This window comes from Etheostoma spectabile, chromosome 15, assembly GCF_008692095.1.
Source record: "Etheostoma spectabile isolate EspeVRDwgs_2016 chromosome 15, UIUC_Espe_1.0, whole genome shotgun sequence".
Taxonomy (NCBI): domain Eukaryota; kingdom Metazoa; phylum Chordata; class Actinopteri; order Perciformes; family Percidae; genus Etheostoma; species Etheostoma spectabile.
Window position 1 is genome coordinate 12797076 of NC_045747.1, and position 13582 is coordinate 12810657.

At 38.0% G+C, this 13582-nt stretch overlaps 1 long non-coding RNA gene across 1 annotated transcript in view; it reads left to right on the top strand.

Annotated features, from left to right (window-relative positions):
* Positions 1-1629: 1629 nt before the first annotated feature.
* LOC116703152 (uncharacterized) overlaps positions 1630-13582 on the top strand; it is a 12324-nt gene continuing 371 nt past the window's right edge. Inside the window, exons 1-2 of the long non-coding RNA XR_004335357.1 lie at positions 1630-1641; positions 6813-6817. This is a non-coding gene — a long non-coding RNA (uncharacterized LOC116703152). The remainder of the gene's footprint in view (positions 1642-6812; positions 6818-13582) is intronic.

Consider the following 13582-nt stretch of genomic DNA (forward strand, 5'->3'; position numbering starts at 1 on the left):
CCCACCCATCCAGTTCATCATAAAGGGTGAGAAGCCTCCCTCATCCAAGAAGATTCTCCTGCAGGCGGCACTATTGTGGGAGATGAAGGTTGGCGTGGGAAGAAAAATCTTCGTTTAAACATCCCTAAAGCCTTTACATGGTCTAAGAAGGCAAAGCTGAGCCTCCTGATTGCAATGATGGTCCCGTGGGAAGACAGATGTGAAGAAACCCTTTAGAGGAATTCCATGCCAGGACCTGGTCCAACAATGCAGGGACAAAAGGTGGCCGACCTGGCTATTTCCAGTTGAGGTTGGCTGCAGGTGTTTTCCTGCGCAGTTAAGTGTGGAAGATGCTCAAAGCTCTGGGAAAAGCAGGAAGGGAAAGGTAGACAGCTGCTCGCAGGTTTGGGAAGTCAGAGGAAAGAGCCTCTTGTTGGCTCTGTACTAGGCGGGAGGAGTTAAGCTCAAAGCCAGGAGAAGACTAGAAGTGACTGGCCACCACTGCCGACCTGCTAACTGGAGGATATTGTGGTTCAAGCTTGAAACGTTGGATAGTTGGACACCATGCACCTGACAACATCTTCTAAAGCATCTTCTTAAACATCTTCAGAAAGCTGCAGTCATCTAATACTGGGCCTTTAAATGTTGACCCAAGTTCAAGACAACAAGCATAAAAATTCAGGACAAAAGCTGCACTTTTTAGAAAATCTAAACATTATGTCTACCGGCAGACAAGTGTAACCTTTGTTTTGTTTAAATAGGGCACATTTCAATCCTTGTATCTCTCTGCACGAGGAAATAAACGTATTTCCTGTAATGTAAAATGTATTGCTTTAAATGTTTATCACACAGATTATATAAAAAAATACTGTACCAGTCTGACATTGCAATACATGTATCAAGAACCTAAGTCTGCTTTTATTAGTAGTGTGTGGAATGACTCACGTCCAAACCTCAAGGTCTCCACATCTGCTGCGAGCACAACAGTTGACAACTTCATTTAGTTGTGCTAAAGCAATGAATCTTGAGCTTGATTTTTACCTCTGGACAGCAAACTCAATTTGCCAAAGTCTCCATTGATTTGTACCAGTTTTACCACTTTTCAGACAGCTGGGAGTTTTATTTGACATGGTAATGTATGCAGATATACATCCAGATTTTGAAGCCAATCACACATTTTTTGTTGACTAGTCACTTTCAAGGTGAACTTTAGCAGTCGTAGAGAGAGCCAATGACTTTTGAAGAGTCACAACTTTCCAAAGTTAGTGAGCTAAGGAATCTGATGTTTGACAGCTTTATTAAGTAATCCTGGGATTTTTCACTTGTGCTTGTTTGGACATAGCACACTCTACTTTTAAGCTGCTGCTACAATACAAATTGATCTGTTTGCTGGATGGGGAACACTAACAAAGGCCAATCAAAGGCTCTTGTATTGTGAAGAAAATCTGGCAGGATATTTCACTCATATAGAGGACTAACAAGGTTTTGGACACTCAGAGGACTTTAACTGCCCAGCAGGCTCCTCCAGTGAGTAGTGTTGAGTTGAGGAGTTATTTGGTGGTTTGAAAAGTTTAATAAAAACACAAACGGGATTCAAATTGCATTGTTGCACTTTTTAATACAACCTTATATAGTAACATTATAGGTTTCTCTTTTACTTTGGTCTAAGGTTCTAAAAGGCTTTAGTGAAATTAATCCTGCAGTGAGAGGACTGTGGCACCTCCCTTAGCAAGATGAACCTTGAATTTAGAGAGCTAAGATTATATGCCATTAACACTGTGTGTCATGCCACGTTGTATAAATTAATTACCATTTCCTAATTGTTTCATTAAACTGTAAACAGCTTATGCAGACATTTTACGGAACCTCTAATTGATTCATGACATGCAGTAGTACTGTTTGATTCACATGTGTTGTTTTTTTAACTGCATTTGCCTTAACCGTGAGATGCTAAATGCAGTGTTTACAATGTATTGGTCTAATATTATACTTCTGTATGTGATTGAGATATGCAGTAATAATATGTCACTCACAATGATTACTTTTACGTTTATAAGTGCATTTTGCTTTTATGTTTTGTTTGTTTTTACATTGTTCTATTGGTACTTTTAATTAAGGAAATTATGTGAGTACTTGGTCACTCTGCAATGTGAAAATGATCTGTATTGCAACTGACTTGAGAAGCTACTCTAGCTTTCATGAACATTGAACTACCTAGTGTTAAGGACCAACCCTGAGTTATACTTAGTCGCTCCCAGAGCTGAAGATGGTGTTTTCGGATTGTCATGCTGCAGTGACAAAATGAGCAGGGCGTCTCATCTGCCCTGTGGGTCATTAATAGTGCACTGGGAAATGTTTCTGCCTAGTTCTCATTTATCCGTTAATCCTCTATAATTAATTCTCTTTCATTTACCTTGGTTAAAAGAAATCAATTGCACAGGTTTCACTTAGTTTGACAGATGGTCTTCTGTGTTATCCCTCGATGCTGGCTGTGTGTGTGTGTGTGTGTGTGTGTGTGTGTGTGTGTGTGTGTGTGTGTGTGTGTGTGTGTGTGTGTGTGTGTGTGTGTGTGTGTGTGTGTGTGTGTGGAGATTAGTCTAAAGTGACAAAGTTGAGTCATCTGAGAAAAGTTGCAACCAAGGTATGAGATACGTTTTCGAGTCTGAAACAAGTATTTTGGATGGGAATATTTACTTAATATTAGACTCAATCTAATCTAACACCAACTGTGGATACACATTTGTTACATTTGTAACATACTGTTTTTCACCGCGGAGGGCTCTGATCCTTTGAGCTCTTTGTCTCCTCCCTAACATTTATACACTTTTTTTCTGAAGCTCAAAAAGTCAGTCCCAAAGGTTTCAATTAGAAAAGTGTGGTGCATCTGAGTGTATTCGATTTAATAGTAGAAAGTGATCTCCAGAGTGTTGTAGAAGGGTACTGCTGGAAGAGTTGCTTTGTCTCTAACTTGGCTAATTGGGTTTCTTTCAGCTTTATCCCACAACACTACATAGAAAAAAGAGAGGAATCTTTCATTTTGAGCTGCAAATCTTAGCAAGTGTACATTGTGATGTGTTATTGCTAAGACAAACACATTTCCCAAAGCATGCCATAGCTTTACTGTTTATGTATGTTATTTACTGTTATTGTTTGCTTATCAGAGATACATTATTGTAACTGCATTTAGTATTACTAGTGCAGTGCCCATTTAAAATTGCCCTATTGCATGGCCTCCGGAATAGCCGCTTGCAGCTTTCTCTTTAACCGCTTATCCAAACAACTTCACACCCGACTCTGCGTTTCCTTGGGTCCTGAGCTAAACATATGTAATTTGCTATTTGTTAAACATTCCTTTGTATCCCAGTTCATGAGATGTTAAATGACACCTAAATACGTGTGTGGACAAGATTGTAAAGATGATTCTAGTTCTGTACAACTTGGTTAAGTTAAAGGAACACGCCAACATTTTTTGAAATAGGGTTTATCACGGCCAACCCGTTTTAGTCCGATGCAACACTGGCAGCGCCACCGCTAGTTAGCTTAGCATAGTGAATGGAATCTTATGTTGCAGATTAGCACGTTGCAAGTAAAAGTGAGCCAACAAAAAAACAACAACAACCTTATTACTTCTTGTGGCCTGCGTATTCACAACAGGTACAATCAGCGATGCAGATTAAGACTAGACGGTTAGGCAGACAATGATTTGGAACTACAGCGGAAGCACTGCTACATGGGCGCAGAAATATCATGCAGCAACTCTGTGTGGATACAGGTCTAATATGTGTCATGTGTAACCATGTGCCATGTTTACAGTCATCACTTACTCTGTGGACAGCTGTTTACTGGGTCCACCCTGCTTTTTTTCCAGTTGACTTTATCACACCGAAAAAAAGTTGACGACTGCAGGATGCCTCACGTCCTCGGGCTGTTGAGTGATCGCAACCTCCTCCTCCTCTTGTTCTATTTTGAAAGCATGCAGCTCCTCTTCTAAAAACTCTGGTTCATAGAGGTATGCTTCTAGATCTTGACTGTCTGAGAAGTTATCCTTTTTGTTTCTCACAAAATCTTCCATATTCGTTGCCAAAATGGCGAGCTATTCACGCCAGGTATGTTGACAGAAGTTGGGGGGTTTAAGGTGCTGCGTGATATCTCTGCACCCATGTAGCAGTGCTTTGGCTGTCCACCCAATACAGTCCTAAATCAATATCTGCCTAGGAAATCATCTAGTCTTAATCCACATTGCTATTAGTAGTAGGTTGTTGTTGTTAGTTTGTTGGCTCACTTTTACTCACAACATGCTAACTGGCAACATAGGATTCCATTCACTATGGTAAGCTAACTAGCATATGCTAACTAATGCATGCACTGAGAGAAAAAATGCGTTGGCTCACCTATCTACAGCTAGGGGGAGACCGTGATAAGCCCTATTTCAACAAATTAAAACCTTTTTTTTTTTTCAATAAAGTAAAAATAAGATGAAGTAAATTAAGATGAGTAAAAATCATAACTGGAGAGACAAACAATGTGCTCCAGATATGACTTAATGACCTTAACTGCATTTTCAACATGAAAGCATGTCATATCACTATGAAATCACATAAGGTGCCAATTAGCTAAAATAAATTTAAATTACGTTGAGGTTGAGGTATGTTAATTAAGATTAAGAATAGTTTAGATTAGTTGCGATAAAGATGTAGTTGATCTAAGAGTAATTACATTGAATAAAATATTTAAATGCAAATTCAAATAATGTTAAATAATTCCAATTAAATATTGTCAAATAATTAAAATTAAAATGAATTGACATTTAACAAATTAAGATACGTTAAGAGTTAATCTTACTAAATACTTAAGATTAATTAAGATGTCCAATGTTGAAATGACTTCTTGTTAAATTAAGCCTATTAAAAATAATATTCATAGATGAAGGATGATGAAAAAAGATAAATCAACCTAAGTGTCCCAAGACTTCATAAAGCTGCTAAATAGCCTGTGCTAATTATCAAGCTTGACCATTTTGCCGATGGCAGTGAAAGTGGAATATGACTATGACATTGGTTCAGTTATGGTAGGGCAACGTCATCAACAGCACACATCCATTTTTGATGATGGAGTAGCAAATAAACTGTCCCAAATGGCCTCCATTTTACTTCGCCTCCTCCTCTCCCCTCCTTTTTTCATCCCTCTCTTATCATATTTCTTGTTGAGGAAGTGGAGAGGGAGGAGAGGAAAAGATCTACCTAAGTGGTACTCTGAGGGGGCAGGATGGAAAACCATTGTGCAACAGGTGTGACCTTTCATGCTGCAGTTTCAACATGAAAGCAAGCAACACTACTATTTCTGCTCAAAAGTGAAAATATGCTTTCAAAGTTGAATATGATGCCGAAAAAAACTGTGTTTTGAAAATTCTTTCTGGCTATTTATGGCTTAGCTGTTTTCTAATCCTCACGATCTCACTGATGTTTGGAATCAACAGAATATAATGTTTTTCTTTCTTTTGAATTAGTCGAAATGAGATCAAACGTGTTTGCCTCAATTTGCAGTGAAGTGGAACTGCTGGAAACATTAAGGCTGTAGCACTGACGGAGGAAGTAAAAATCTATCACTTAATTAAAAGTAGACATTATCTAGTGGGATTCAGCTCTCACTGTAAATGCCCTCCAAGGAATCCTGAGAGGTTACGCCTGCCTTCACTAAAAGCTGCTGCATTAGAAAGCAGTAGTTCATACTTTGACAGCATGTTCACTTCAAATTCAACCAGAACTAGTCTACTATCCAGTACTCACTATCTTAGGTGACTGACTGGACTTCCAAAAATTGTGTTTATCTTTTATTTTGAGATTATTTATTTTTTTAACATCTTTCCTCATTGTAGTCAATTAAATGTTTTTTGGCCACGTAGGGGCAACAGAACAAGCTATAAACCAAATGTTATATTAGCCAACGTGTTCATACCACATTCATATCTTCATACCTAAACAACATCATAGGTTAATTTCCAAAGTCTCGCAAAACGACACATACAACGGTTTTACTTGTTGCCGCACGGTGGTGGTTTAATCATGTGACCGTAATCATGTGACTGTTGTGTTTAGTGTAACAGGCACAGTTTTTAACACATAGCAAACATTGTTAAACAGAACTAGTTACGTTTAGGTAACTAAAATACTTAGTTAGGGTAAGTAAAACCTTAGGGATTGGCGTAAAATGGGTCACATAAAACTATTAAAATGAGGGTGTGACGTCACATTGTCATAAAGTCATAGACTGAGATCCATAACACTTGTTCAGTTTCCAAGTGAAATTAGTGAGTGAGTGAAAGTCCTGTGTTTTTTTTTACCCATATGATTCCTTAAGTGGAATTCGCCTCTCTCATACTTTGTCACATTACTTTCACATCACTGTCACATCCCTTTCTCGTTTTTTTCTCGCAATAATTACGTCAGCAACAAGGTTTTTGTTTCACTGGAAACAACTCCCTGCTGCTGCTGGGGTTGGTGAGAGCTGGAGACTAAATCAAACAGGTCAAGTTGCTGCTAATAAGACAAAAAGCTAGAATATGCTCAACCACTCAGTAGAGCTAAGGGGAAACTACATAATTCTGCTACCTCTACTAGCAACACCCATGACACCTGTTATTTGACTAAAAAATATACAGTGTGTGTATATGTACATATATATATATATATATATATATATATATATATATATATTGTGATTAAACTGCTCATAGCATAACATCTCTGGTGACACAGTATGTTGGCACCATTTATGTGCACTAGTGGGTTTGATGGTGTAACAGTGCAGTTGCATTTACTAATTATAATTTCAAGCTCAGGTAGCATCTGTGGAGATGCGTTGGTTTGTGAAAAAGCTTGCGACTACTAAACGAGAACTGTACAGTAATCTACAGCTTCCCACACAGAACAGAAGTTGAGAAACAATAGATGGTAGAACACAGCCAGAGACTTCCCTTGGTGCAATAAAACCACATGAGCAGAACTGAACACTGACAATAAAAAATACAATCGATGGGAGTGCGTCACGTTTCCTATCCCATTGACAGATTATTTCATGGATCACAGCAAACAAAACTGTGTCTCATTCAACAGAGGGAGTGTCTCAGCTCCCGTTCTCCAGTATGTTGTTGTTGCAGCTGTTTAAGATGTTGTCCACAGTGGAATTAGACAGACAGCGAGGGCACTGGAAGGTTTCAGTCTGACAAACTGCAGATGGCAAAAAAGAGACAGGCAGACGGGGAGATTCACATAATCTAAGTCATTATCAGACGTAAATGAACAGAAAGTGCAACCATCTCAAACGAACAAAGTGATTTCACAGATCACTGATACCCTTTTCTGGAGATGGCAAATTAATGGCTGCACTATATATTTCTTTTCTGTGCTGTGCAAGTCCTCCTGAGTGCAATAACACTGAGTGTAAGGGCTTGCCATCAAGAGGTGAAATCGTTTTCTGCCCTGGACACAGAGCAAAGTGAATGGGGGGAATTGATAATGGGATTCACTTAATTGTAAATTAACAGAATCTTGTTAATAGGATTTTGTTAATTTAAGATGTGTTTCCTTATTGATTAATTTGCTCTTTCTGCAGCGTGTGTAAAATGATGTTAGAGGATAATCACCAGTACCCTTAAATTACTAAGAATTGAATGTGTAGCATGTCATTAATCAAGCTGATGCTTATGAATAAGGATGCCGATTTACTTCATGCTCACAGTTGTTGCCAGCAGCAGTCTGCAAAATCTATTTATTCTGAATTGGTATTGATGCAGCGGTGTGAATATAATATACGACTGCATTGATGTCATTTATGTTTAGGCATTTTTTTCATAATGTGACGTATGTGCATTTAGATATGTTAGAGATATAAATATCTCTGTTACAAAATGACATAGGTTTAGAGGGTTCTCTTTAAATAACATCTACCGGAATCCTTTAGATCAGTTTGCTATTGTCAATACACAACAGTAAATCTGGAAAACACTCCTCCAGGATGTTATTGAACAAGCAATGTGAATCTCAGAAATTCCTGCAGGGAGTGTATTATTTATTATCCTCTAGAAGCCGACTCTGTGTCGATACAGTCAGTGTGTTACAGTACATCCTGTAAAATTTAAATACTGTTTGTCCCAACCCACCCTCAAGACTGTGTTCCTATTCAGCATTGCCAAACTGCCTCAGTGAATCATGATTTGTTTTTATTTGTCGTTTTCTGGCACAGAATCTGGAGGTGTTAGTGTTGGAGGTGGGGGCAACAGGTAACACAGTGAGAAACATGCTGAGAAAATAGTTGTGCATTGGTACTGCCTCAGAAAATATCTGCCTTTGAGCACACTGTACATGCTTGTACTTTACTTGAGTCTTTTCTTTTCATGCCATTTTCTACTCCACTATATTTCAGAGCAAAATGTTGTACTTTTTACTCCACTACATTAATCGGACAGCTTCAGTTACTAGTTACTTTACAAATTAAGATGTTTGCACTCAAAACAAGTGTAGTTAAAAAATGTTTTATCATAAATTAAACTACCCAATAATATACAGGCCTACAAGTACAGCTGAAATGGTTAGCTGAATAAACACTTGGCAGAACAGTTTTGATCATTTACAGTTTCTAAAAATATCTTGCATTGAGTACTTTTACTTTAATACTTTATGCATACTACATTTTCCTTATAATACTTAGATAGTTTTGCTTAAGTCATTTCAATGCAGGGCTTTTACTTATAACAGAGTATTTTTATTGTGTGGTATTAATACTTTTAATTAAGTTAAGGATGTGAATACTTTTTTCTGACACTGACTGTTACCAGCAGGGGCAGACTCTTTTAATCATTTGTATACACTACCGGTTAAAAGTTGGGGTCACCTAGACATTTCCATTGCACTCCATTATAGACTGAATACTAGCTGAGATCAGTTGCATTGGTTTTTTTAACCAGGGCAGCAGGTTTCAGATTACATTATGTGCTTACATAATTGTAAAAGGGTTCTCCAGTGTTTTCTCAGTTAATTTTTAAAAATGATATCAGATTAGTAAACAGAATGTGCATTTGGAACATTGGATGAATGGTTGCTGATAACGGGCAATGTAGATATTGCATTAAAGATCAGCCACCCACTCAGATCAGATGGTATTCTGTCTATAATGGAGCGGTATGGAAATTTGTAAGTGATCCTAAACTTTTGACCGGTAGTGTATGTGTTATTGAATGAATGAATGAATGTTAATAATAACTCACTGCTGCAACTTAATGGAAACGTTTTGCTAATCTCTGTTCGGTAAACATGAAGCTGGGGCCAGGAGACACTTAGCTTAGTTTAGCATAGACACTCTATGACTCACTAATAGCAACTAATAACTAATGTTATAGGCCAGTTTAATCAGTACAAAAAACTAAAAGTTTGTAAAAATTTGTAAAAATTGAAAATTGCCATTTCATTGGGGGGGGGGGGCAGTTCTACATCTACATTATTCTATATTATATACAAATTTTACACTGTTGCTAATTATTGTTGCTAACATACACATCACAGGCCCTACTACTGTAATGTTTTTGTCTGAAGGATAAAAACCAAATACTCTGCACTCTCAATTTCAAGTAAACACAGTAATTCAGTTTGACTTAAAGAGATTTTTGCTAATTTACTTCCAGTTCTATGTCATGGCATTGTGGGCAGTCTATGCAGATGAATGGTGTGTGAAATGTTAAAGCAAGGTGGTTAAATAAATGTCAGCCAATTGATTAATGAATTAATGTCTGTAAACAAAAACACTGTTGGCCCAATCATAACCTATATCTAGTGTTACAAAGTTGACTTAATACTATGTTCATTACATATTTCAATGACAACACAAAAAAGGAAAAATTCCCAATAGATCCCAAATTTTCAATAAGGATTTCAGACACTTTCATATGTGATCCACAATCTCATATTTGATTTGTGGCAAATGGTACCTCAGGCTGAACAGTCATAGCATTATGCATGATTCTTTCACCACTAACAGCAGCAGATTTTGCAGCATGATTTTCTCTTTCTGTGAATTCATCCATGTAACTGCCCTCCACAACAGACTCCAGTCTCACATCCAACGGGTCCATCTGCAGAAGAGTGACCAGCACAAAAGGCAATGATTAAAATCTTGGCCCTTTGTTTTTGTCTTTCCCCCCCAAGGCAAAAAGGCCTATTTTCTATTATTTTTCAACATTCACACTACTTCAAATATGTGAGCAGGTTCAAAGGAACACAGATATGAAATTAAGAGCCAAAGAAACGCCACAATGATATAGATTCAGGCCGGTAGTTGACCCATGCGTGTATAATCAAATTATTTCAGACAGTTTGTGTAGCAGCACCACGTTTGATCATACAGTAGCTGCAGATGTCTCAACAGTGTGTCAATGAGAGTAGAGAAAACACCATCATCTCATCATACACATGCAGTCTATTTAAAGGGAAAACTAAATACAGTAGCATCACATATGGTGTATGTATGTGCCAGTAGATGGGTGTGAATTACAATCTCGGAGTGTTTTATAGAAGTGGGTGAAAGTCACATTTAGGCAGGAAAAACGTTTTTGTCTGAGACATTACTCGTATAGCTTATTGCAAAGATATTACCAAAGGAGCCATTGTACTCTGTCAGGACTGCTTGTCGGATGGTTTAATGGCTTTGAAACACACACACTTTTCCAATATTGGATTAGCAGGTCTGTGTCCTACTATTTCTTTTTGAACCAACAATCCAACATTTATTCAGTTCTCTCGCTCTCTTTATGTCTTTTTTTTCGAGTATCTACTTCTGTGACTTTCAATAGGAATGACCAAGTACAACATTATCAATGCCTTTCAAAAGACAGTTTTCAACAGAGGAACTCAATAGTAATCAACACATTTTCAAGTGAACTGAATGTCCCATGTCACTGACCAAATCAGTAGGTTGTATCAGGGTAACTCCACTTACTGGTGACCAAGAGCCCGATTTGTAAAAGTCGCGAAAAACAATCCCAATCGTATCAATCTTGGCCATCAATAATAGGCTGCGGAGTTAATTAACTATATGTACAGTGTTTGTACGTATACAGTAGGCTAGTTTTGTACTGAACTGAACCTGTCAGCTTGGACTTGTACCCTACAGTAACAGACTGAACTTCTGAACTTCAGTCAGAATCCACAGTGATCGTTGGGTCATATGAATAATAATGTGTTCACTTATTGAAGTACTGAAGTGCATTTGAACACTAAAGCAACCGCTTAAAAAAAAGCAAACAATCTACAAAGTGACTACAAATCTATGAACTAAACTACACAAAGTGATTAAAATGAGCAAAGTGATTTGTCATTTCCACTTCTACTATCTGAAAATGTGAATATGTGTATATGTGTTATCCCCACATTGAAATGGTGTCCCGTCTCCCCCCGGCTATTTACTCTGCCTTTGAGTGTGGCCGTTCGGGTAACAACTATAAACAGTTTTAATTTCCGAAGTGGTCAACAACACATCTTACAAACTGGTTCTGAACAGGCACAGCAAGACCCTTTGGTCAAATGATCACATTTAATGCAAGTGAATATCTTTAACTGCAGAGGGAGTCTGACAGACAGATAATAGACAGTTAGCCGTGGAAACTTTGAAAGAAAAATGGATGACTGTGACCAGTTGAAATGTTATGATTGTACTTGCATCACATCTGTTGGCAGAGACTTCAAAATGTGTGGCTGATGACTTAAGGCCACCAGCTTTCTTTGGTATAATAGCTTTGATACATGACTGCTGTGGCTCACTTTGTCAGCGCTTCCCTGTCAAACTGTCAAATTCTTGAGCTTTTGACATGAGCTGTAGAAAGATATTTTTAAATGATATTGTAATTCTGATCCTATTTTTTTTTTCAATGTTATGACAGAATGCTGACAGGCTAATTAGTATTATCTCATTTTATTTTACTAAACCACAACTAAATGCAGGTTTGTCAACACATTAAACTCATGTCTCATGTCAGCTCTGTATCATGGCCTACCCTCCCTGCTCAAGCAGTAATGACGTTATAACAAAGGCAAGAAATAAACACTGATTAATTATGTGAACCTTATTTAAGATTTTGCCCGGGGGTGTAGAAATGACTTTAATCCTCTTCCTTGAGTCTCTTTGAAAAGCAAAACAAAGGGACTGATTTTAAGCCTTTGAGATGCAATCCTTGTAATCAACAACAGATTCCAGTTAATATCCTGGCCTTTTGATATCTTTCCTCATTAGAAAACAATAAAGTACTCCAGTTGACTGCTCTGTTCTGACCAGCCATCAAAATGGTACATGCACACTGAAGGAAATATTATACCACTTTGAAATGTTTTTTAAATGTCTGTTATTACTGGAAATGTCTGTTATTACTGGAATTGTCTTTTTACGTAGAAGTGTCAAAGGCCTCACAAAGGCCAATGGGTTAAAGGAAGTTCACAGGTTTACAATAGATGACTGTGTGGTTCAAACTGTCTAGAAATGCTAGAGAAAGAGGAAGTGTGGAAACTTTGCGCATCGCTGCAAATAGGAACAGAATGTCTGGAGGAACATGAGGATGAATAAGAAGAGAACGCTATAGAGATGTTCAGACTTCTGAAGAGACTGTTTGGCGCTGGGGCAAGTTAGTCTTGAAGTAATTCTGTCCGAATGCATATGCTGTATTTTCTTGCAATACTGTTTACTAAACTGTTATCTAAGAATCTCATGTCCTTGAGTCATTTCAGTATGATGGTTGAGAATCAACGAACATGCAGTGGAAGGGCTAAATTGGGACAGGTTATAGTGGAGTCCGATTAGCCTTGGGCCCTAGAACTAAAATCATCTTCAGCACCCACATATTTCAGCCAAGGTTAACATCATAGTAAAAGAAAGAAGTGGGGGATTTCTCTGAGCTTTGTTTTAGACCCGTAATTTCTACACTCTACTGAAAATTATAGAATTAGCCGTACATACATTATCTTTGGTCTGCTTACATTTCAGTGTAATTTTTCACATTGAAAAGACAACCCAGGAAATAAAGTCTTCATAATAAAGTCTACATGTATCTATGGCACCCTTATCACCCCTTTCAAACTAGCTCAAGCTGCAGAACTGGGACTTCTGCTGAGCGTTCCCTGTAAATGAAAGAGAAGGGGTTTTATCCGGCCTTTACAATTAGGAGACATTGAGCTGGGTTTGGTTTGATTGCCTCAAGTTATTAGCTCAGGGTAATTAAGTGTGCATTATTCTCCCAACATCAAAATGATTTTTTATATTTTTTTGCAGTTCTTTGTCATTGTAGGCAGGGCGTTCGCTGGTCTGACTCGTGGAGATACCCGCAAGCCGACCCCTGCGAGAGCATGAAGACATAGTGCCAAAAGGAGAGGAGGGGATGACACAGAGACACAAAGACTGTCCTCAAAAAACCTTGTCAATGACTTCAAAGGTCTGTCAGTGTCTCTGGAGGATTTTGATTATAAGGGTTTGGGATTTGAATGGTTGAACCACTGGGAGAACGGTTACATAGAAGAACAATTGTTTTATGGTGACTATTACTCCTATGCATTGCTGTGTAGAGTGTACC